This window comes from Taudactylus pleione, unplaced genomic scaffold, assembly GCF_031769625.1.
Source record: "Taudactylus pleione unplaced genomic scaffold, aTauple2 ptg000918l, whole genome shotgun sequence".
Lineage (NCBI taxonomy): Eukaryota > Metazoa > Chordata > Amphibia > Anura > Myobatrachidae > Taudactylus > Taudactylus pleione.
Window position 1 is genome coordinate 5,306,699 of NW_028285319.1, and position 26,033 is coordinate 5,332,731.

At 36.4% G+C, this 26,033-nt stretch overlaps 1 long non-coding RNA gene across 1 annotated transcript in view; it reads left to right on the forward strand.

The window, feature by feature from the left end:
• LOC148473406 (uncharacterized) overlaps nt 1-25,676 on the forward strand; it is a 147,314-nt gene extending 121,638 nt beyond the window's left edge. Inside the window, exon 5 of the long non-coding RNA XR_015872962.1 lies at nt 25,227-25,676. This is a non-coding gene — a long non-coding RNA (uncharacterized LOC148473406). The remainder of the gene's footprint in view (nt 1-25,226) is intronic.
• The last annotated feature ends 357 nt before the right edge of the window (nt 25,677-26,033 follow it).

The following is a 26,033-nucleotide window of genomic DNA, read 5'->3' on the forward strand; positions in this document are numbered from 1 at the left end:
CAACCAAGGGAGTACCTGTATGGCAGTTTGAAAAGGAGCCTCAGCAGCAGAACCTGGAGCGGTGTGATGGCATAGGCTCTGGACAGCCTAGTAATGCAGAGTTGGTTCCCTTAAACAGAGTTCCAAGATGGCGGGTGGGACACAGGGCACTCCGCCTCGTGGGTATAATGCTCTCACCTGGGCCACTGGAGAGCTTCTCTCCAGTCTTATAGAGGGACCAGAAGGCAGGGGCAGCGGTCAATGGCGCCTGAGGGTGTGCAGAGGGAGGAGATGGAAGCCGCCAGCAATGAAGCAACAGGGATGCGGAAGCCAAGCCAGTCAAATCAAGGCCGCAGCTTCACCTCGTCGCTGGCCCCGGCTGAATGGAGAGCCGCAGAGACTGCCGGAGGGTGGCGGGAGAGGACCAGCTGACCGCGGACACCTCTGATAGTGTGGCAAGGGTTTGGGGATAGGGAGGACCCCCAGGAATCCCCTCAATATTGGCACAGCTGCGGAAGCTAATGAAGGGCATGTCCGCTGTCCTCAGCAGCCAAGCCACGCCCCCCAAAAAAACACTTCTTTATAAAATCCTTCCATTTCTCATCCTAAACCACTCTCATCCTAAACCCTCTGTGTCAGGTCTGGTTGTCTGCCGAACCCCTATACACGGTAAGCTCTCAAAAGCAGGTTCCTGTACCCTCTTGTGCTTTTCCTTCCCTCACTTATACCATCAACTCCTCCCCATTGCCAACATTAGCAGTGAAACTCTCTTTTTAACCACTAACCAACGTGATCATATGGGATGCGTAAGCAGCCAGCTGTGCATCAGTTAAGAAGTTGCAACCGTGCCACCCTGCAGTTTTTTTGAAGATAAAATTTGTTGTACACGTGTGGAGATTAGATCTCTTCTGACTCCCCGGATTTCCTGCGGACCCTGCAATTTTTGACCGGGTTTGCTATAAAAATCATCAGTTAAGTGGTTAAACATCAGTGATTACATAGCTTCTATCTAATTTTATGCAATGTTTAAGTCTATTGCACCTTTTTCTTTGTTTGTTTGCACTGCTTATGTTTATGTACTATAAGAGGTGCTGCAAACCCTTAGAAATCCACTCTTCTATTAATTAAAAAAGCGGACCTAAGATATTTTACAGGAATCATAGAGTTTTGAGTGCCAAAATGTTGCATCTTTTGATTGAAGAAGCAACTAGTGGACTACATGCTCTCATACACTTGGTATTGCATCCATATGTAAACACTAGATTTATGCATCAGAAATAGTCCATTCAGATTATTCTAAAAACATATCATCCTATATCACTTTTAGAGGAAGAAGCTATCACTGGAAACCTAGCAATGACCAAAAATCAACTTGTGTATTGCTTATACTTCATTGCCAAAATAGATTTCATTTGAATTAAAAATTAATACATTTTAATGATTTTCATATTAAAGATGTGAATTTACAACTGGAAGGTTTTTCTGAAAAAAGTCAAAGAAAAATTTAAGGAATTGTGAATGAATAAATAAGTGAAAAAAAATATATTTTGCTGCATTGTTTCATGTGTATATAAATAGTTTGTACTACTTTATAATAATGATTCATTATACAGTAAAACCTTGTTATTTATTTTATGATAATTAAACAGAGTTTAGTATTTAATTCTTACTTTATATTGCTTTTCCAACATAATAAATATCAGTTCACCATTTGTGATAAATGTTTATTTTTACTTTTAGGTGTGTTTGCATTATAGCATCCTCTAGCTAACAGTCTTGAAATAATTTTCTTGTAACAAAAATATACACTTCCTTCTCAATTATACACTGTAATCTTAGCTTACTATGTGCAACACTGTTTAAATGACAAATGTATACAATACAATTGTTCTTATAGCTTTAAAATTCTATATAATTACATTATAATATCTCCTAATATGATTTGCATCTAAAAATAATTTCCCTGTATGAAAATATAGGCTGTATGCAAATTGACTCTCCTAAAGTTCCCTCTCAATATGCTGTGGAATTAGTTTATAATGTGCAACATTGTTGTTAAAACAAATTATGTTATGTTTACTTTTACTAATTTTACAGTACAGAACACAACTACACTTTAAACATTACAGACGTAGACAATACGAAAGTGTATAAACAAAAACACACCAACATGTAGGTCTAGTAAATACACTATTAAATAATACAATTTTCAAGCTGATAATTAAATATGTAAACAAGTAACTTACAAATTAAAATGTACTATTGAGCTAATCAAATAATTGCCATTAATGAACCATAATTAAAGTTTATCATTATAAAACTGAAATTAAGATTTGGTGCCCTGTAGAAATAGCATGAACATGTATTTCTCTAGATTTTATTCTTAAATATTTTGCTTCAGTAGTTTTACTTATGCATATAAAATGTTTGTGGAATACTTTATTTATTTTACCATTTTTACCCATACTTTTAAACCCAGGACCTACCGAAAGCATCCAGGGCCTTATATACACATGACCAGGATGGCTTTGCTCAGTTTAGGTCCTTGTCAGGGTCATTAGGTTAATTACATACTGTCACAAATATCACATCTGTTGGGGCCAGAATGTGTACCTGCCATCCCAGTCTTATATATACAATTAAACAGTGCATTCTAAAAACTTTATAGTACAGGGTATTCTCAAAAAAGATGGGGCAGTTAGTTCTCACTCTTCCTCTAAGTAAAATTATATGTAGCTGTATTGTTGAAATCTTGCTTTTATTGTGAACTCATGAGCATGGCCAAGTATAAATAGCTATTCTTCTTTTAAGAATCTGCCTAAATTGCTCTCCCAAATTAAAAGTAGTGATAGCAAATTATCATTGCTTATTCCTTTAAACAGACGGTCATACATATCATGGTAAGGTCCATACAATAATAAAATCTTTTTTAAGAGGTGCATCAATCAAAACCTGAGATTGTCTGTCTGTAAATTGTGCCATCAAAGCTTGACAATTTTGTAGATATCTGAAAAATACTGTTGATTGTAGCCCATATTCATCATTGATTTGTTCCTAGAATTTATATAACCCCCACTCATAGAGGTATCCTAGAGAACCAAGTCTTTATCCATAGTTATTTTCCACATAATTTTATAAAATGTTTAAATATTCCATTATACCATAGCAATATTTCTGGATCTGTCCCCTACCTATAAGTATACTGTATTATGGGTTATCCTTCTCTGACCCACTAAGCTTAATATAAAATTTGAGATGAAAGAGTGTTTCTCTTGGGTCTCTTTCCAAGCAATGACTGTTCTGGTGTAATGTTTTTGCCCATCTGTACAAGGGCCTCATACAGAGTAATATCTTGCGCTCCCTTCAACTCAGTCTTGGTGTTATGACACATCTGATGCAAAATAGGTTGGGAAAACCAAACCTCCAGAAATTCTTAATCTGTTCATGATGTTTATTTTGATTCTTTCTTTTTATATCAATTATCTGTTTATAATAAAATATATTTAATTAACAACAACACCCATTGCAATTTAAAATTAAGTTAATTATGTTGACTTTAATTTAAGACAACAAAAAAATAGCCTTTAAATGTAACATATTTAATGTAATTGATACGGTGATGATAATGTTAAATGTGATTAAAATGCATTAAAATAACAAATGGAACTGTATAGCATACAGCCGAAGAATATCCAACTTCTACTAGAATTGTTCATTAAAGTGACCTTTCAGGTTAGAAACTTGTCAAACTACATTGACAGAAATTCATTATGTTCCTGCTGGCTCAGCAATGGCATTATTCAGAATAATACACATTGCTTTACTATAAGTTACAGTTCATGATTTGGCCTTTGGTATAAAAAAAACTGGCAAGAACAGAGGATACTCTTACATTAGTATTTATATTACTTGAACTATTTTTCTATCCAATTAAATTGAAAAAGCATAAGGTATGAAAAAATACTAATACATATTTTATATTATATTGTGCTATGAAAGTTTATCACATTTTAAAATGTTTTAAAATATATTATTTTTATTTAAGGTATATGGGCTTACTGGTTTTTCTGCCATGAGGATAGGTGAGTATTCGGCCTCAGGTGGCAGAAAGAGAAATACCAAAGGGCCAATGTATCTTGCCCAGCATATATTCCCCAATAAACTTAATTTCTTATCACTGTATACAGTACCATGGCTATAAAAAATATTTATAGGGAGTACAGATATGTCCTCATACATCTTTGCTGCAGTCGCACCAGACTGTGCTGTTTAATTTGATATATGACTCTTGTACATCTGTCTGCAACTGAGTCTGAATCTGTATATAAAATGCTTCGATGCAGCAGCTGCATTTTTTTTCCACAGCGAGTTCCGTTGTGCTTTATATACAGACTACAGACTCACACAGATATTCAAGTGTTGCATATCCAATTAATCAGTACAGTCTCCTAGTGCATCCTAGTTTATCTTATTGATGTAAAAAAATGTGAAAAAGATGCCCGCGCATGGGACCTAGCGGCTCACTTGCTCCAGACATCTTGCTCTACATGGCATATTGAGCCTAAATGTATGAGGACATATCTGTATGCATTAAAATTCTCATACATGGGCTCCGATATCTGTTGTGGCACCCTCTTAATACTTACTGGGAACAATTAATTTTCTACAAAATAACTTGATTTATCAGCCCCAGGTGAAGGACAGATATAAGACAGTGTAGATGACAAGAGCCAGAGGAGCAGTCCGCAGTGTGAGCAAGTGTTTGCTCTGATATACACTGAATAATTAATTTGTTACTCGCATATAATTGAATTGGTGGACATGAAAATAATTGGATGATTTAATTGTGATAATCTGATGTGCATTCTTTTAATATCTGAGTTTTTACTGCACCATATACCAATATTCCCTTAACTACTGATCTAGTATTTGCAGGGGACTTTTTACACTAAGGGACATATTAATTATTAACATGCGGTGGCCCTGCCCAAGTCGTATATCTAACTTTCAGTGATTTGTGCCAGCAGACCCTAATCTGAATGGATCCCTCTTTGCATACTTGATCTTTTCCAACTAGAAAGGAGCAAGGGCCAGCAGGGTCCCAAAACTTTCAGTTCTCAGAGCTTGATGAATGGATGGAGTGCCACATCGGGAGAGCAATGGTGAATGGGCAAATGGGTATGTTATTTAAAACATGCAGAAAGTACTGCTAAATTACCTATCAGGTATTTTTTTCTTCACACAAACCCTCTTAAAACTTTTAAAATATCTATGTCTCATTAACCACATATACAGGAGTTTGCATTTCAAATTAATATAAAATGTATTTGGACATATTGAATTAAAATTGTTTAAATTAATTTTCAATGAAATGTTGATGAATATGTGAGTGGATAAAGCACAGATGACAAGAACATAAGACAACAAAAAATACTCAAACATTGGTGTTCAAATCTCCAAATTAAATAACACACCTGGACAGTATTGTGTTAATTCCCAGTAGGGACATTTGATTGGCAATCACAACACATGAATAGAGTGCACCCACTAATAACTAATAAACAATACAAACAATGCAGTCATTTTAAACTGCAACAGCCAACTAATTGTAGAAGAACCTTTGCCATACACCAAAAAAAAATGACAACTAAATTAACACCACAAAACCTCTAAACAAATCTTCAACAAAAAGAAACATCAATGAACACCATTAGACTGAAAGAGATGAGCACTACAAAACAGAATTAAAAGATGTCCATTCAAAACACTTCCATGCAAAACATTAAAAATGAGCCAGAGCAGAGTTGACCATCCATCGGACTTTGGCCATAGCTGAAGCAGTTGTGTGAGTCAATAATAATGGTGCCAAAGCATCCGACAATGCGACCAATGAATTTGCCACAGCTAATTGATTAAGAACCAGCGACTATGAGGACTGTGCAGTATTATAGCAATTATACAGTAAAGCATGCATATATGATCATTGTCTTGTGGCCACAGGTAGCTATTATAGAGTATATCGATATAGGGTAGAACATTTATTTCTTTGCATTTCTGGCTTCCATAAGAATATTGTATTTTATTATTTTTCAAGACTGTTTATTGTAATAATTTAATGTATTTTATAAAATAGACAGCATTCTTTGACAGCACACTTACTATTTTTCTTTAAAAAATATATATACTCTTTCAAGTTAGATGTAAATTAAATATTAACGTGAAGTCATTTTCATGTTTAGCAAGCAAATCAAAATACTGTGTAACTGTGTATGATACTGTAACATTAAAAAAAAAATTTTGTTAGCATCAGAGATATTCAAGTAACATATAAACTAATTTTGTTATAAAGCAATGCATGGGTTCAAATAAAATGCACCTCCCCCAATTCACAAAATAATAAAACAGGATACAGATGTGTCCTTGTTTATCCATCCTTTTTGCAACACACGGCAAGAGACTCTATGGGTAGCGATTCCTTGACTTTCATACCTATTTTCTAAATAAGCATCTGTGTTGTCTCTTAGATGCATCCAAAGTCACTTAAAGTGTCCTGGGTGCATAGAATTAGATTTTTTTTTGTCACAATACAGTTGGTAAAAAGTCACAGATTAAGAACAACACTATGTAGAGGAATACATGGTACAGCTCACTTGTATCGGAGTTGCACATAGCTGCTGCACTCAATGCCAGCTCAAGTATGCAAGATACTTGTACATTGTAGTTTATTTGTATTATTGATGTGACAAATACCCCTTTCATATCGAAATGATGGGTAACCCAGGATATGGAACACAGTTCCAATAAGGGTCAGACCAAGGACAGACCCCTTTCATACCACGACTCCATCCTGGGTTATTCCTTGGTTGGCATGGCTTACACTGCACATGGGTGCAGTGGAACTGTTCTGTCGGTGCTTGGAGATGACATCTTCAAGTGCTGAGAAGTCACCTCTGTCTGAGGGTGATTCAGTAGAGGATGGAATTGCAAAACTGAAAGCAAGCAGCTTTGCAATTACGGCCTTACAAATATGCAAATGCAGCAAGAGGTGATTGACACCCCCTGCTGCAGTTGCGATCCCAGAAATGTAACTGATGTTGCAGGCTGCAATAACCAGTGCAACCATCGGTAGCAATGGTAGACAGCACCAGCCAGCTGCGTAAGCCTTAGCTTACACAGGCTGGCTGGCTTGCAAGTCCAGGAAACTGCATCCGTGGATACAGATCCTGGCCATTCCACTCCTGGAAAATGGGGAATACATGCCCCCATTTCCAGGACACTGGATGGCTCTGCCCCCACTTTACCGCCTAAATGTCTCTACCTGTCAATCAGGCAGAGTTATACCGGGGTCTGCTTGCAAACACGCAGGATCCATTCTACACATGGGTTCTGCACATGTGCAATGGTGAATCCGGCCCTCTAAACTGTAAATGGGGCCCGTTTCAGATGACCTGGGTTATCCTTTAACACTGCCCCTTAATGTGGGTCCTTCCCATGTCCAACCCTACTAGCTACCCAGGTTGGATTGCCAGGTAAAAGAACCTGTTTTTTTGGGGGGGTCCTTTCACACTGATCCACGACCTGGGTTAAGCCATCAATAACCCGGGTCAAAACGGTGGTATAAAAGGGGTATAGGATGCACATTCAGTAAAAAACTGTGTGGCAAAGCACATGGCGCAACTTAGTTGTAAAAATTCTTGGCATGCCATATTGTTATCTAGCTTAATTTGAGGGTAGGTGTATGTCATCATATCTATAGGAGAAAGTGTGAAACTTTGGTGATGTATTAGAAATAATAGTGTATATATTTAGTGAATTGTACTTTATTGAAAGACTTTAGCCATCTATGGGCCTGATACAGCGATATATGCTGTTGCTAATTTGTAAATATGCAAATATCGCATCCACTGGGATTTGTATTGAGAAGTCCACCTGTGACTTTGCAAATCTGAGCAACTACGTAGAAAGATGCAGCATCAGTCACAGATCAGTAGATTATATGAGATCTGAGTTACCCTACGGTCAAGCAGAATGGCCGTTTGGACTGAGATGCTGGAGCCATTTGTATTGCTTACACAATCACAATTGCAGTCTGTAGCATTCCCTGAAACAGTAGCAACATGCCTTCATTTGAGCTGCTGCTTACCCATTAGCTTGCCCGTACGGTCCCTGTCTGGCACTAACGTTTGCAAATAAACCCTCTCTGTGACCGATGTCGCAAGACCATTGCGGCACATACACAGTGTGACTATGATGAATGTGCAAACCACCGATAATAGCTCAACTGTTACAACATCAGAATAGAGTCTGTCTCTGATTCAGGCCCTAGGTATCCTGTCCTATTTCATGCACACACTGTACAATTAAATCTCTCTTCATATTTTTTATTTCCATAGTTTGTGCTGAGGTGGCTAAATATGCAGCCAAAAGTAAAACTCTGGAAAGCCATATGTTAGCATATGCTGAGACTAATGCATTACTAAATACATTCAGCTGTGCATTAGTTGTGGGAAGTTTACATCAAGCGTACACGCACAAAGATACACTTACAGTCAACCAGGTCATGAACACAAAGTTTATAGCATTCACTATTAGTTGTGATTTAAATAGATGTCCCTCTTAATATTCATTCTCCTGTACAACTGAAAGTAACAATACAATCAATGAATAATGTACCTATCAGCTTCAGAGGTGAATTGTTATTCAGCCAATCAGAAGACACTATCAAGTGCTCATGAGCAGTTCCATCGTCACTGTAGGCCTGATTCTGAGTTGCACACTGCTGTAACCACTTTAGTGTCATTTCCCGTGAGACTTTATGCTAATGCTAGTATCAGCCCTTCCCTTGGTGTACAAGAGTGCATCAGATTGTGCATGGATTGAGATGCCAATTTTGAGCATCTTTAGATGCAACCATCGGTTCCACCATCAAAACTTGAACCAGCCCCATGCTAAGTCCAGATTCTCCATTAAAGTATGGCCTCAAATGAGAGTGTATAAGCATATGAGTTAGAAACCAATTTTGAGTCCTTCAAATGGGGACAGTTCCACCATATCAGGACATTAGACCTCCCCTTCCTTCCCATGTGCTGCTTTCCTCCTGTTGCAAGCAGATGAAAGTGTCAGATGTGAGAAAATCTGCATAAATGCCATGGGCCTGATTCACAAGTGTAAAAGCAGGTGGATCTTGTGGACTTCAGTATAATGTGTATATGCAAAACAAAATAAACTGGAAACTGTGCAAGTGCCAGTTCAGACTTATACTAATTGATGGAGATACTTCCCAATAAACTGATGCACAACACTGTTATTAAAGAAAGTAAATCCCCTTTATATGGGATATTGTTAATATATATTATGGAGTTAGAGTGACATGGACATGCACAACCCCAATTATACTTCAGTGTTATAGGTACGAAATACAGTGTACATTTCTAATTATATATCTGCCGTACTCAACATTTATAACGGGTAAAACTCCAATTGCTGTACAAAGCTCCAAAATTAAAATAGTGCAAGGAAATGCACAATCATATGTTCCACATCACACATACAAAGAAGTACCAATGTACTGTATTGTAGTCAAATTAAGATTTTAGCACAAGATTTAAATGATGGTGAAGCTTAATGGTTAGTATAGAGGGGAGTGAAGAGGGACTTCATTAATGTAATGGGGGATGTGGTTGGGCTATTTATGTAATAGTGCAGTAAGGATTTAATAATTTAATGCAATAATGGCGGAGGCTTGGATTATTATTTTTTTTCCTGTGGTGAGGGTTAACTATTTAATGTAATGGAGATGGGGTTGGGCTATCAGTTTAATGGTGTGATTGAGATTAATCATTTAATGTAATGATGGGTGGTGGCTGGCCTATTTATTGGTGTGGTGAAGATTACAATTTAATGTAATGGAATCAAGGGCTGGGCTATATAGTTATTGCTGTAGTAGGCAATGATAATTTAATGTAATGGAGTTTTTTAAAATGTATTGGTGTGGTGAGAGTTAACTATTTATTATAATAAGGATGGGCATTTATTTTCTTAAATTTTGGGAGTTAAACATTTAACGGTTGGTGGGAACTGCATAATGTAATAGTGGCATTGTGGCAGTGCCTATTAATTCAAGCTCGGGAGAAGTAGGGCTATTTATTAGATATAAATAATAATTAATCAATATTAACATATGAAGGAGAAAAGCAAATAGTAACCAAGGGTGCACTTGGACCAAATTAATTAATAAAAGTCAAACACTTTATTGGTATACATTAAAAATTAATAATGACAGATATTTTTATTTAAAAAGTGGTGAAGTATAAAATAAAGATTTTTGAAAAAGAATGAAAATAAGTATTATAAAATGTGTTCTAATATATGGTCATTGTCTTGTTGTCATTCTTATAATTAATATGAAATTTTAATGGCATAATAACCATATTCTAATTATGTGCTTATTCACTGCCTTCAATTTACCAATTGTCAGTGTTATTTAACAGGTGATATCCTCAGTTTATACCAGTGGTTCAAAAACTGTGTGCTGTGGCACCCTGGGGTGCCTCAGGTTGGTGGTCCAGCATCAAATAAAATTCTTTATTATAAATGTAATGTAAATACGATTGAAAATAAATCTGCTAGCTCTGAAAAACAACAATATGTGATGACAATCAACTCTGACAACACAGTAAGAAATGAACAATTAGGTGAGATGACTAATAGATTGATAGAGTATATTGTGATGCTATCTTAAAGAAATGCTTATCTAGGGCACATAACATATTCAGAGGTGACAAAACTGAAAGGTCTCCAACAAGGAGCAAAAGACAATGTCTTGTATACACAACCACTTATGATAAAAGTTCCTACAACACTCAGAAAGCATTGAGGAAACATTGGCCTATAGTAGCCACTGACCAGAATCTACCTTTCAATAACTTTGATGTTCCAATGATGGCCTATAGAAGGGGCCCAAATTTGAAGCAACTGTTAGTAAGGCCCACTATATACCCTGGTGAATGCAAGACCATATCTGATTTAATGACTAAAAAAACAGACAGTTAATCCAGTGGAGGGTGTATTACCTGTTCATCAATGTCAGTGGGACATTCTTTTTCACACACCCCATACTGGCAAGAAAATAAACATAAAATATAAATGACATTGCACGTTGGACCATCTTATTTATATCCCCTTGTTGGCTATATTACGTTGGCCTCACCTGTCAGAAATTTAGGAATAGAATGGCCAACCATCAAGTGATTATTTGATCTGCCCTTGCTACGGGTTATACCGATAAGCATGTTGCTAGACATTTCTGGTACACCAGTTGGCAACCCTTAAATGCAAACTTATTGACTGGGTACCACCTATAATGATGGAAGGTGATAGACAGCTGGCTCTTAAGAAGTTTGAAAGCTTCTGGATACACACTTTGGATACAGTAGCACCATGTGGACTTAATGAATACAATCCTTTCAGTATTTTTCTCTGATTTATGATATGTTTTTTCAGATCATGTAGTTATTCCACATGGGTGAACCACTTTTTATATAATTTATTTTTTAATTTTTATTTAAAATTGTATTTTTTAAATATATTTTTTGTATATAGTCTTTATATTCACATTTGCTATATATTATTTATTTTTTATTAATCAATTCATTATTATTATTATTATTACTTACACCAGTGTCATTATCTCTATTATCATTATTGCCATCACTTTTGCTACTTTTTATTTGCTATTTCTATTTGGTGACTGTTATCATTTGGTGATTGGTGTCCACTCAGTGCTCACTTACCTGCATCGCAATGTTTATATTATTAGATTGACACATGTCCTCTCTATATTGAATGTCAATATCCCACCACTGTTTAGAAGGTGATCTGATGTTTTGCAGCATGATTAAAATGCTATAGATCTATGTTATTTATGTATGTGAAGTTCTAAGTCGCACTTAGACTCCACTCTATAGTGCCAATTTATTTGCAATCCTAGTTCGAAGATATATGATCTTGCTTCTCCCCCCAGGCTCAACTTAGAACAGATGTGCACTAATGACAACTCTTTGTTTATGTTTTGTACTATTAACACGCCTCTCCTTTGGTCTCTTTGGTGATTATTATTTGTGTGGGTGTCTTCTGATTGTGTCAGGATGTTCCCCGTAAATGAGGCATAGCAGTAGCAATTTTGTGGTCAATTCTGCTCAGCTGGTATTTAAGCACTGAAGCAATGTATGTCTGTTCCTACACAGCCAGCACCACACGTGTAACTCTGCCTGGCGTAGCTAGCAATTAGTCTCTATCTAGTGCTTGGTTATATGCTGATCAGGTAAGCTTTTTACATTCTGGCTGTGTAGTTATGTATATTATGCTGCAGCCACTTAAACATAAAGTTTAACCATGTTATCTCTTGTGTTTCTGCATAAGATTTAGGCTGCTTAAACTGTTGCCACCATTTCTGATAGCCACTTTGTTCTATCACCATAAACTTATTGCCGCAACTTAGATTGTGAGTATGGCGCACATTATCTATATGTATCCTCTATATATCATGCATGATTTATAGTCAATCTTGCTTTTTGTTTATCTTATTATCATATGTATTTTCCTTGTTAAATTAATGCTTTTCTGCTTTAAAGTCTAGTGGAGCCTGTTAGACTCTGTCATGATTTTTTTTTTTCATTTTTATCCTCAGATGTACGTTATTGTCTTTTCTAAGCATTTACATTGCTTATCATGCCTGTCTTGAGAAAGGTTTTCATGCAGAACTGAAATGTCAATGCTTTTATATGGTGGATTATAAATAATGCCATTTGTGGCTAATTATAAATATTCATTATTCTAAATAAATGTTGGTTGTTTAAACCTAATGGACCATACACATGGTCAGATTTGTCAGATGAACGATTTGAACGATTTTTGACTGCATTAAAATGAATGGAATCGTCCAAGTCTGACTGCAAACACATCAGATGTCAGATATCGTTATCTGACAAACAGGAAAGCACATATTTCATCGTCAATCGTTCAGGCATGTCAGATATGTCAGATTTTTCTTCAGATATGAATGACTGAATGATTTTTAAATCGTTATCGTTCAGATCTGAAGGAAAAATCTGACCGTGTGTATGCACCGTGTTGAGTGCTTCATTACATATTTTTGGATATATGGATGATATATTTAGATATATACAGTATATAAATATAAGTATATAAGCAGGCACTCATATTACCGCTTGCTGAAACGTATTTAAAAAGTTTTTTTCCAGTCCAGCACACTTTTCCCCTCTTTTAGGGTCTGAAGCAATAGACTCTTTGGATTAGAGACACTGCTCCCCTTTATAAGTCTCCTGGAATCCACAGTGTAAACTGTTCAGTTGAAATATAAAGAAAAAGGGGGCACTCCATAGTGCATAAAATATTTGTTTATTTAATACATGCAGTCAATTTTCAACCTCTGCTGTGTCCACTTGGCAGAGGAGCCCTCTGACGAAGTGACTAACGAAACACGTTAGAGCGTGGCTTGCTAACGCTTCTATCACATGTCCCAGAGTCCTGGAGGTTGGTTCCTTGTCCTGAGGTGGAGAGGCATGCTGTCCGCTCTGGAGAGAGGTGTGTGGTACATGGCTCATCCCGGGTGGAGAAGGACCACTTGAATGTGATTGCCGGGATTTAATATAATGCCAAGTGGTGACCAGTCCACTCCGTGAGTTAAATGGTACGAATGCACACAGCAGAGGTTGAAAATTGACTGCATGTTTTTAATAAATTAATTTTTTCTGCACTATGGAGCACCCCCTTTTTCTTTATATTTCAACAGAATATATATATATATATATATATATATATATATATATTTTTTTTTATATTCTATACAGCTTTGGTCAAGGATGGTTTAGGTGTATGAACCATTCATCAGTGACAAAAGGGAGCCGAGCAGTGATTTTACTGAAGCAAGTCATAGAAAAAACTGTTGTGCTGTATGAGTAACTTACTGTTGCTGCTACTGCTTTGCAAGGGTTGCACTATGATTGTCTCTCCGATACAGTGAGAGACAATCAGAGCTAGCAATGTGCCCTGTTGCTTTGCAGCAGCCTGGAGAGGGGAGGGAATCAAGGACTGTGCAGCATCACTTCTGAGGCAGACATAGAGTGAGAGACAGTCTCCAATGAACCCATGAAGATTCCCTGCTGCAGACACAGTAGCCAGGAGGGAGCTATGGGAGGCATAGCTATCAGGATGTAAAAAAACAAGCAAACATTGGAACACCATCAAATGATTTCCACTCGATGGTGGCAAACATCGGACTGCCACCATCAAATTGGAAAAACTCTGCACCATGATAATTGTAGCATTACTGTACATTAATTTGAAACAAAAACATGTTCTGCAACAACTTTTCCACAAGTAAACTAATAGTTTTTTTTTAACATAACTGGTATATATTTTTATTTAGCATATTCTTTCCAGCATATCCTGGTTGTGAAATAATGATGACTCTTTTTGTTTTATATTTTATTTCTTTGTTACTGTATTTTGCACAGTATGTCTTTGGGGGACAATGTAATTTGTAAAATTAAAGGATCTAATCATTATATATCATTCTTCAGTTAATCTAAACAGAAACCTAATTAAAGAATCAGCATTGTAACTGGCAAAGTAGGAGACATTTTTTAATACATTAGGAAAAGTGAGCCTATAAAATTACTTCCAGACCGAATGAATAAACAGACGGTGCAAAATGCACTAAAATAAATGTGAACATGTGCACTGCACAAAAGCTGGACATATCATCACCAGCTTTGTGCAGTGCAGAATTTAGGATATTTTTGGATTATGGGAATTACTGCGCACCCCTCTATAAAGTAGAAAATGTCCCTGAAAATGAACAACTTGAGGTGCACTCATACAAAAGAAGTCATATAACAACACCAAACAAATGTATAAAAGTACAGTATATAGGGTGTATGGTTTTTAAGATGTGTAATATGCTTCTATTGACAACAGAGCTATTAGTGTGAAAAACTGTGTAAAAAAAAAATCCTTCTTTATTTCCAATTATACCTCACCCTCTTCTTGTTTATGTTTCCCAAAGCTCTGCTCATGGACTCCTTCTCTTCTCTTTGAACATCACCTCCCTTGATGATCCAATCAGTTACTTTGGTCTACAATACCACCTTTATGTTGATGATTCATAAATTTTGTTCTACACCTCTGCTCTCTAGCCTCTAAAGTCTATCACATCTCCATCTGTCTCTCTACCATCTTTTCCTGCATGTCCCAGAACTTTATTAAACTCTTTAAGTCTAAAGCTGGGTACACACTTAACGATGTGTGTACCCAGCAATGCGACATCTGACAGGCCGATATATTGCTCACGCAGCACATATTACATAATCCAGCACCTGAACACCTGATATGTCAGGCACCAGCTCCATTACCCTGCCTGGCATCGTTCATCACATTGACGGATTGACAAGCATGTACTGCAGATCTGTTGATGCGATGAACAAACCCACGGGAGCATACAAAGACATAGTGGGTACACATTTGGCTATGTGCACGATATGTCGGCCATATTGCCCTATGTATGTGTATGTCCATACAAGAGAAAAATATATATATTTGTGTAATAATTATTTTAGCATCCTGTTTATGAGATTTCCAACCAAAAAATAGTCATTTATATTGTAATATTATACTAATATTTTATTCATTGATATATTTTTTACATTTTATATATAGTTTATTAATTATGTTCAGAATTATATTAATAATTTATATTGTATATTATTTTTCTATATATAGTGTTTATTTCTGTTATATATAACATATACGTATGGTTTATAAATACTAATTAATGTTTCTAAATTCATGAAGACTTTTAAGATCCTAAATTTCTCAATTGGAGCCTAATGAGATATAGGTTGATATTTATTAAGATCTAACAATATATGTATATATACCAGAGACACAGCTCTCAATTCTATCATGCCTCTGATGAAACGGCCTTGCAGATTGGCTGAGAAATGCGTCAGATGTTCACTATCAGGAAGTGCAGCTTTGAGCCAGGAGACAGGAGATGCCGGGCACCCACTAACCACAAGCGCATGCTTGTCTCGTAGTGACCACTCAGTGGACAGGTAGACCTCTGTAGTGGTGAGACGAAAGATACTTCCTGCATTCATTGCACGGGGACCGGCTGACTCTGAGGGACCAAGGGCGAGGACGGCCGGATACCCGAAGCATGGTATTCTCTGCTCAGTGGCTGCGGCTCTACCATGAGCTCTGCTGGAAAACGGATTCCCATGTGATAGGGTGCACATTTGGCAGTGGTTGTTCCTGATTCTGGCCCCGTTGGGAATCTCCAGTACAGCAAACCAATTGGCATTTGTAAGGTACCCACATTGAGGGATGTCCATTGTTGGTTATTAACACATCAATTTGCTGACCGGGACGCCGGTATCAGCTTATAAAGATGCTCATGTTTTAACAATATTTATTTTTTATTTTTTGATGAAAGCACATAGGAGATTGTGGACTGCTTTAATGCATCAATAGAGGTGTTCTACTAACAAATTCTGGGATTGTTTTGAGATCACCATTCATTCCCTCTGTCTGCCATTCTTGAACTGCTATGTGTTATTAACAACATTCAATCTTTACTAACCCACTGCCATGTTTTGCTGCTATATTCCCTGACAATTAACAACTGTGCCTGCTATGGAAACCTGCCTATGACCCTAACCTGTCCTGCTTTGCGACTTAAATATTATCATATTGGAAGCACGATACATGTTCCAATTTCCATAATTTGTATTGTCACTTGGTCCTATTAGCTACATATCTGTGTGCACACAAGATCTTTGCTGTAGATTTTATTGAGCTCAATTGCTTATCCTGATGATTTTTTTGTTGTTGTTGTTTTTTTGCATTATTAATTGAATTTATGTATTTGTTTTAATAAAAACCTATATATTATTATTATTATTATTATTATTATTGCCACAGCGCTTTCCTTTGCCATTCTTTTTTGTATCTTTTTTTGGAGGAACCAGCTCCCCCGTTTTTTAGGTTAGCTGCAGTGGCATTAATATTCTAATTTATTTATCTAGCTCTGTTTGGTAGGACATACTCATTATCTCTTAGCGCCTGGTATTTCTCTTCGAACTGTATACTAGTCTGCTTAGGCTTCAACTGTGCCCTGAAAATGCATCTGTTCATCAAACCTAACTGCCCTTCACACACTCTTAATTTATGCTCTTTGTACTCCTTCCTTATCACTTACCAGTTCACTCCCCAGGTGTTACCCTTACTCCCTTAGTCTATAATTTGGCTCTCCACCCTCTTATTCTCATATCTTTCTTGCTGTAGCACTCTTACTCTCAGTAAGCAACTCTGATTCTTTCTGTTTGCCTTTCTGACCCAGGGCACCGGGTCATTCAATGCCTCTGTCACTCACTTCATTGTATTATTATTTTATGCTTTTATTTTGTCCTGTGTACTGTACTTCCTGTTTGAATCTTTCTATATTGTTTTGTTTTTATGTATATTAGAAAATTTCCTTGTACAGTCTTATGGACACTTGGTGGCACCATACAGATAAAAGATAATAAAAACAATAATAATCTAGGAAGAATCAGTGTCAGACGGAGTGTAAGTTCCTTTTATAGGACTATAGACTTGTGACAGTTGTTAATGCATGTTGATTGGTCTCCTTAATTTCCTTGTACTATAAGCAGTCTCAGTCTTCAGTGGCCACACATTTTTAGAAAAACATGGTGGATTAATTAATTTGCCTAAAACAAATTGAATCACCCAACTTAATTTGTCAACTGCCTCAATTAGCTGACTGTGCCAAATAGACAATCAGACTAGGTGAAATATCTATTATATTTCTACTGTAGATGTGGAACAGACTTTTATATAATTGCATACATTACTATGTGTTTACTTTATAAATTACCTGACGGTCTGCAGTTCACAGCTGCAAGTACTACCATAAAGATAATTCTCCTTTAATAGAGACCTTTTCATGTAATATGGGATTAAATACTGTATGGAGGAAAGAGTAAAGTATAATTTCAAAGTCCAACCTATTAATAATGTATATTCACCCTTTTATTAATTTAAAATGTATATTTTTTCTCCAACATACAGTATGACTCAGTTTAGTTGCATTTATGGAAATGAAGCATGAGAGTGAGGGAGTGTGAGAACTGTTGAGAATATGTACATATTTGTTTGAAATGTTCTTTTTATTGCTGACATTTAGTTAAATGGTTAATCGATACATGCTGTCTCTTAACCGTGTGTGCATGACTCATCTGTCTAAATAAACATCACATATCTGAATGAATGTTATTCACCAAATTTAAAGATCAAGCTGTCTAGATTGCAGGTGCAAGGTATACAGTCGGGATGCAGATGGTCTAAATGCCGACCGTCGGCATCCCGACTGTCTAATCCCGGCAAGGGTCTAAAGACAGGCATCGAAATCCTGATGCCTGTCATTTTACCTACGCCGTGAGCCTGAAGCCTGGTAACCAATTGAAGGTAAACCGGGCTCCTGGCACAGACAGGTGCAAGGGGGGGGGTTAGGTTTGGGGCTCCCGGGGGGGACTTGGGGTTAGGCAGCCCCCTGGGAGGGTTAGGGTTAGGCTAGGGGAAGGGGGGTAGGGTTAGGCACCCCCAAGGGGAGGTTAGTGTTAGGCACCCCCCTGGAGACTTAGGTTTAGGCTGCAGGGTATGGGGGGTTAGGTTTTTGCACTTAGAGGGGGGTTAGGGTTAGGCACTTGGGGGAGGTTAAGGTAGGGAATTAGGTTAGCGGTACTTGCCTAAATTAGCAGTTGTGATCTTCACCCTTGCCGGGCTTCTGCTGTCGGGATTTGAACCATAATGATTCCAGGTGCAAGATTTGTTTACTTGGCACTAGAAAAGGGTCTGCATGTGCTCAAGCCTGTCACCCTACTCTGGTTTGGAATAACGTGTGGACTAATCTGCTATGCACCTACCAACTTGTATACATCTGCCAATATTTATTATGTTGGTCCAAAGGAGCCTAGAATAGCAACCCATTAAAATTATAGGTTGAGAGCTATACTCCCACATATCCGATGTGGTGGAAAAAAAAACAAAGTCTTTCTGCAGGGAGAAAAAGACTGTTTTCCCTCTATCAATGCAGCTATGTGGTCTTCTACTTTTCTGTATTACAGTTAAATAATCTCATCCTGCAAACCAAAATACATGATATTTGCATGTGCATGCAAAAGTAAATACAGATATGTTTCTAACCAATACTCCACATGCAATGCCCCAGATCTGGTCACATCTGCTCTAGATCTGTTCTAAAAAAATCTGGGATGGCAGGTTTGCAGTTTCATAAAAGAGGTTTAATGGAATTGTTACCAGCAACAGCCCTTGCCATTAGAAAGTAATGTTTCCTCTAGAATGAGCCATCTGAAAAGAGCAGTATTCAAAATTAAATATGTTGTTTATAATTTTGCTGTGTTGTAAATAATATTATACCATTTTTTACTAGGGGACAATTGAGAATGCAGTTAAATAGATAAAATTCTACTTTGAAAACCACTTTTAGTAGGGTTTCAAAATAAAATATTACAAATAAATGTAGATAATATAAACTATTGATCAACCTTTCTTGTCCGACAACAATATAGATTTGTTTTAAATGTATATTATTTTTCATAAATGACAGGAATTACAAAGCAAATATTTTATACAATACAGTGTCCATTTATTTGTATTGATGCAAAGCCATTATAGTGTGAGACAATAGATAAGTGAAGCAGTTTCTTGGAAATATTATACAAGTAAAAAAATAAAAAGAAAATGTAAACATAGTTAGCAAAGTTAGTGCATACATTATTTGTGGTTTTCAAGCACTGTAATAAATCAATGAATCATTACATTTATTTTCTATATGCTTACTAGAAAGTTGCTGATTAAAAAAATAAGCTTGCATTTCTCTGCACATCTGAGGTCTGAGTCAGCTAAAAATCAGCTTTCCAAGCAATTTAGAAATTGGAATGCAGAACGGTCAGATGTAGAGATATGTTTACAATTTTAGTTTAATCTCTCATGCTAATTTAAATTTTTAGAATCTTAAAGTTAGAAAAAGTTTCTAAAAACATTTTATTTATATCCATTTATATAGTGCATATATTGATGTTGACATTGCAGCAAAGTTTACAAATAAAGTGTTACTTTTTAAAACAAAATTTAAAAAAAAAGAGGTATTTTTTTTCCATATAACTTAATTTTTATTATTTATCCTTAGTTTGTTTCTTGAGACTGCAATTAATGATTGATAATGTGATAATGTTTAAGATATTTAAGCGTATTATATGACTATCCTATCATTCACAGTTACACTGCATATGATATAATGAGCAGACAGATACTAGATTATTCCTCTGAGCTCAGTTTTCACAGTGACATCGTCTACCTTTGCATGACACGCTGAAAGCTGTGAGCCTACAGTATGTCTGTGTAGCAGACTGACTGTGCCTGTATAACAGAAAACATGTTTTGTGTCTACTCTGTACACTGTGACATCCTTCCCCCACCTTTGCTCCACTCTGCCATAACAGATTATGATTGACCCAAAGGCACATATACCAGAGAGGTATTGAAAAGGAGATTAAGATTTGTAGAATGATAACTAAAATTATGATTATGATGATGCATGCTTAAAATGCACATAACGTGCTAAGTTATGTGCATAAGGCACCTTTATTGTCTAAAAAATAAATTAGCCCTGAGTCAATCATTGAATTAAAAACATTGAAAAAATATAACTAGATATTTATAGAAAGGAAAAGTAGTCGGAAAGGATTTTAACACTATTCTAATCTCAGAATTTGGATAGGTCTGGTCCCCAACACACCTCCCCTTTTCTGGGTCTCTCCAGCACATACCGTAACCACATGCTAGCCTATTCAACTTGTGTAGAGTATACAATCCCACCTCTAAAGACTTTATATTTTATTCCCCTGTCCACAACACATACTATTGGATAGAACTGATCTTGGGTTTTAGAACTTCTCTTCAACTTTTACCTCGTACTGATATTGTTTCCAACCCTTGGTCGGAAAATTTGATAGTTTGGACCACCTTTGGATTTATGCAGCATCCACATGTTTGACCTTTTTTGTGACTTAATGAGTCTTTGCTTAATATCCCACCCTTTAGGTCACAGATTTTCGCTAAATTAATGAATAGTTTGACTTGAATCTTCGGCCTGACACTCTAATTCCCACAGTGTGGGAAGCATACAAGTCAGCTATCAGTGGTGCATTTGTCAAATATGCCACATATCGCAAGAGGTAACACTCTGACAAATTGACTTTATTTTAGTTTAGATTAGCTGGTACACTGCCACAAGTGGACAGACTCTGAATGCATTTAAAAGCAAATTCAATAATTCAGGGGGCAAATACAGGCTATTTTAGCAGAACAGTCTGAAAAATCCCACCATTGCTTTAACCAGGAATGTTTTGAAAAAACAAACAAGCCAGACACCTCACTGGCTAATAAAGACAAAGCCAAATTGGCATTACAACCCATCATGGCCATTAGAGACAAACAGGGGCAACTGAGTTATAATCCAGATATTATCAGCAAATCTTTTCACTATTCTATCTATCTCTGTATAACCTCCATACTAAAGAACATTCCACCTTCTCTAATTTGGCTGCTACTTAGCAATATCTCAATCAATGTGATCTCCCCAAAGTTTACAAAGTCTCAGCTTGTAAATTGAATCTAGACTTTACAGAGGAAGAAGTTTCTAAGGCACTCAAGACTCAAAAGCCCTCTAAAACTCCTAACCCTAATGATTTTCCCATGTCCTATTATAAGGCTTTCTTTACCATTTTCTACCCCATTTGGGTTCAGCCTTCAATTCAGTTATGAAAGGAGGGCAGTTTTACACTGACTCTACCTGTTTCAATATTATTGTGATTCTCAAGCCCAATAAGGTCTTATCTATTTGTGCCAGCTACAGTCCCATCTCCTATCCACACACAGTTATCAAAATGTTTGCATAAGTCCTCATGAATATACATAATCACTTATTGACTTCCCTTATTGACCCAGACCATGTGGACTTTGTTCATACAAGGCAGGCTCTTGATAACACCTGGATAACTGTTAATTTTATCACCCGCATAAACAAAATTAAAACTTCCATCTGTTGTTTTGGCCCTGGACATGGAGAAGGCTTTTGACATGCTGTCTTGGCCATTTATGTTTCAAACATTGAAAACTTATGACCTTATTGATAGATTTATCCATGCCATCCAGGCCTTATACTCCAGTTCTACCTCTTCCATTTTAACAATTGGACTCAGCTCGCTTATGTTTATTATCAGCAATGGCACAAGTCAGGGATGTCCACTATCCCCTTTGGCTTATGCTCTTTGTATTGAGTCACTGGCAGTGCACTCTCAACACAAAATATTGTTATTTGTGACTGATGTGTTGCTGATGCTGTCTACTCTTTGGATGTTGCTCCCTTAACCCTTAACCTGTTTTTGGCTCCTTATTCTCCTATGTAATTATCGGTGCACCTGGATGGTGGCATCCTGGAGCACTGTACTTAACACTCTGCAAGGAGGGTGGACATTTCTTGGATTTGTGGTTTATTCACTATGTATAGTGCATTTATCTACTGTTATGTTTGTATTGTAATAGCTGACATTCATAATTAAAAACAGAATTTACAAAAAAATTAATTTGCCAGAGCTAACCATATGTGAAAAAGGGGTTGGCTACAAATTATCCAAAAAATGGAAATTATGATTTTGTGCATAATATAAATATTTAACACATATTTGAATGGGTATGTACTTAGTTATTCTGTTTGTAAAACCTTTAATTATAAAGCTGGAGCGTGCTAAAAATTGTGTCATCACTTTGGCATGTAATGACTGTTGGTCTGACCTCTAACCTCTCCCACCAATGTAGGTTATGTCACTTCCAGTATAACACACATCTATAATCTCCACATACACTTTGTTTCTTCCCATCCTTATCATCTCATGGCAAAAACAAAGACCCATCTGAAAAAACAACCAATAATAAAATCACAACATTATACACAACCCAAAAAAATAATAACAATATTGAAGAAAGCAAAAAGATGCACAGGTTTGCACAGGCCACATACAGAAAGAAAAACCACTATGTAGAAGAGAAAGGGTGAGGAGGTCCAAAAATCATACCATAGTAAAGCTAAAAATTTTATTATATAGATTATCCTTAGAATTACTTTTTTATTAAGTGCTGAAAGCAAAATAGTCAAATAATGGCAAAGGGATAGATGGAGTAAGAGGAGCAGAGAGATAAGTGAAAAAGTGGGTGGTGCTGAAGAGAGAGGAGAGGAAACAAAATAGAGAGGAAAAAATGTAATAATGTTCTAGCCGTTGTCTCCCAACCTTTTTGACAGACTGGTTTCATTTGTAAAGTAGACAAATGAACAACAGTTATCTAAGAGATGAGGTTGTGAACCTCATGCCAAAAAACCCCAGTAATGGGACAGTTCCACTACACATCATGCCTACCTGTTGGAGACCCTTTGAAAAATTGCATGGCAGTGTAGCAAAACAAGATACCATAGATAGAATAGAATAAATTAAATTTGTCATTTAAGCACAAATCGACAATAATTAATAGTTGGATACAAAAAGGAAATGATAAGGTGCACCTGGCAACCAAATAACAATGCTTATCTAAACTGGCAGCTCCTAACAAGCAGGGTCTGCTACCTGCTGAAAATGGAGGACAAAGAAAGATGTGTAGGAGTGCTTGTTTTTAAAAATAAACAATAGAGTGAAAAATAAACAGAGGTTTAATACCAATTTTGACAATAATAAACAGCAATATCAAACAACAATATCAAATAATGAAAAATGAGCGCATGGCTCTGTGCAGTGTGCAGACCGCCCTGAGCGGTCACTATTGTAACCAATCTGCTGGTGGAAAATGAGTCTATTTCATATGGAAACAAAGTTTGTAAAAATTAAAACAATTTTTTAAATTTCTGATTGTTTGACGCGGCGTTTCGCTAGGTAGCTTTGTCAAGGTAAGCCGAGCCGCTTACCAGAAGTATCTTATATACCCTCATCCTTGTCTCATGACCAATCCGGGACTCCTAAAAATAAACTCATCCAATCAGATTACTAGATGTCTCATGATACCGCCCCTCCTTTTTCTGACTGACAGATTTCTTCTAACTAGGCAGATACTAATGATTCTAGCCTGCGTCTTTCAGACTAGAGTAGTCGAAACATGATTACTCAATCCATGTACTATAAACGTACTCACAGAAAATGAATTGGTAAGAAGGGATATATATGATGTTACTTGTATATTATCAATAGATGTTAGATAACAGTACAGGGGACAGAAAGGGGAAAAGTTGGTATTCCACCATTTATTACAGTATAGGGTCTATCCAGGTTGATGAAACGATTTCAGAAAAACGGATTCACATCCATCTCAAAAGGGAGATTTGGTGCATATATAATGGTGAAATCTTATAGAATACAGTAAATGCAATACAGTAAATTATCTCAGGGTCTTGAAGACATCACAATATATTGTTTTATAATAAATATAAATTAATAAAGATATTCCAAATATGGTGTTATGTCAATATGAATAAATTGATGTAATCAATAAATAATAAGTGTACAGATAAACGCATAAATAGATAAGTATGTGATACTGTTCTGTGCAAAAATGTGCAAATTAATAGTGAACTTACTGATATTATATTATATTTATCGATTATAATTGATACAATCAATAAATAATAAGTGTGAACGCATAAATAGATAAGTATGTAATACTGTTCTGTGCAAAAATGTGCAAATTAATAGTGAACTTACTGATATTATATTATCAGTAATATGTGTATTTACATGGGTATAAATCTGTATAGTTCAAAAATATACATCCCTCAATTAAAAGACAAATAAAGTTGTTAGAAAGTGTATATGTGTTTCATAAAAGTCAGAAAAAGTGTCCGTGATAAATTTATGTGAGTAAGAGAGGAAAATCATTAAAACCTAGGTTCCCCATGAAATATGTGATTAAGGAAGGTAAATGTATTCTTGAATCCAGAAGATTAATATTATTCAAATTCCATGATATCAGTGTAGGTTGTTATTTCACAGATTGATCTTCACACATTAACTGATTATTATATTACTCCCAAAATGGTCTAGGGTGTGTGATCCAGTGACCATGGCCACCACAGGGCGGGTGAGGCTCTTCCCACTGTGCTCTGAGGTACCCCGTTAACCATCCAGTCAGCAGTGAAGCTGGCTGTTGTGCGGGTCACGGTTACTGCAGAACCGTCACCAGAGTTGACACCACCGCATCTTTGACCAAGTACACCGGCTGTCTATTGATTGAACATAGCGAAAAAGGATCAAGATTTTATGACTGTACTACTGTTATATGCACATTCAGGACTTTCATTGGACCATTTCCAGCAATAATAGTTCCTCCCTCACTCCATCTATTCTGTGACATTTGAACTATTCCCTTTGCCCCATATATATTTTTTACCTGCACCCCAGTGTACGTTACTCTTTTAATACTATTGTGATTTACATTATTGTGTGCTATTGCCTGATGTATACATACCCACTCTGTGCATTTGGATTTAGACACATTTGATTTATACTCACCCATTTTATGTATGTGGGATTAAAACGTATTTATTTTGTACCTTTGTGTTTACCTATTGAATACTTCAGATTACACATTGTGGCATTTAGTGTAAACCTATTCCTGTTACCACAAATCATTAAGAGGGTAATTTGCCCATCATACGTATATACACCTAGTTGGACCACTAGGCCTCATAGGATTGAGCGCTCACTGCATAATCATTTTTCATGTTTTATGTTTTTTGTTGCATATCATTTATAGGTCAAGTGGTGTCCTAGGCAGTGAGCTGCTCTCATTCATAACCTATTGTACTGTTTACTAGAGCGCACCTACCGACTTCTACCCTATAAAGCACA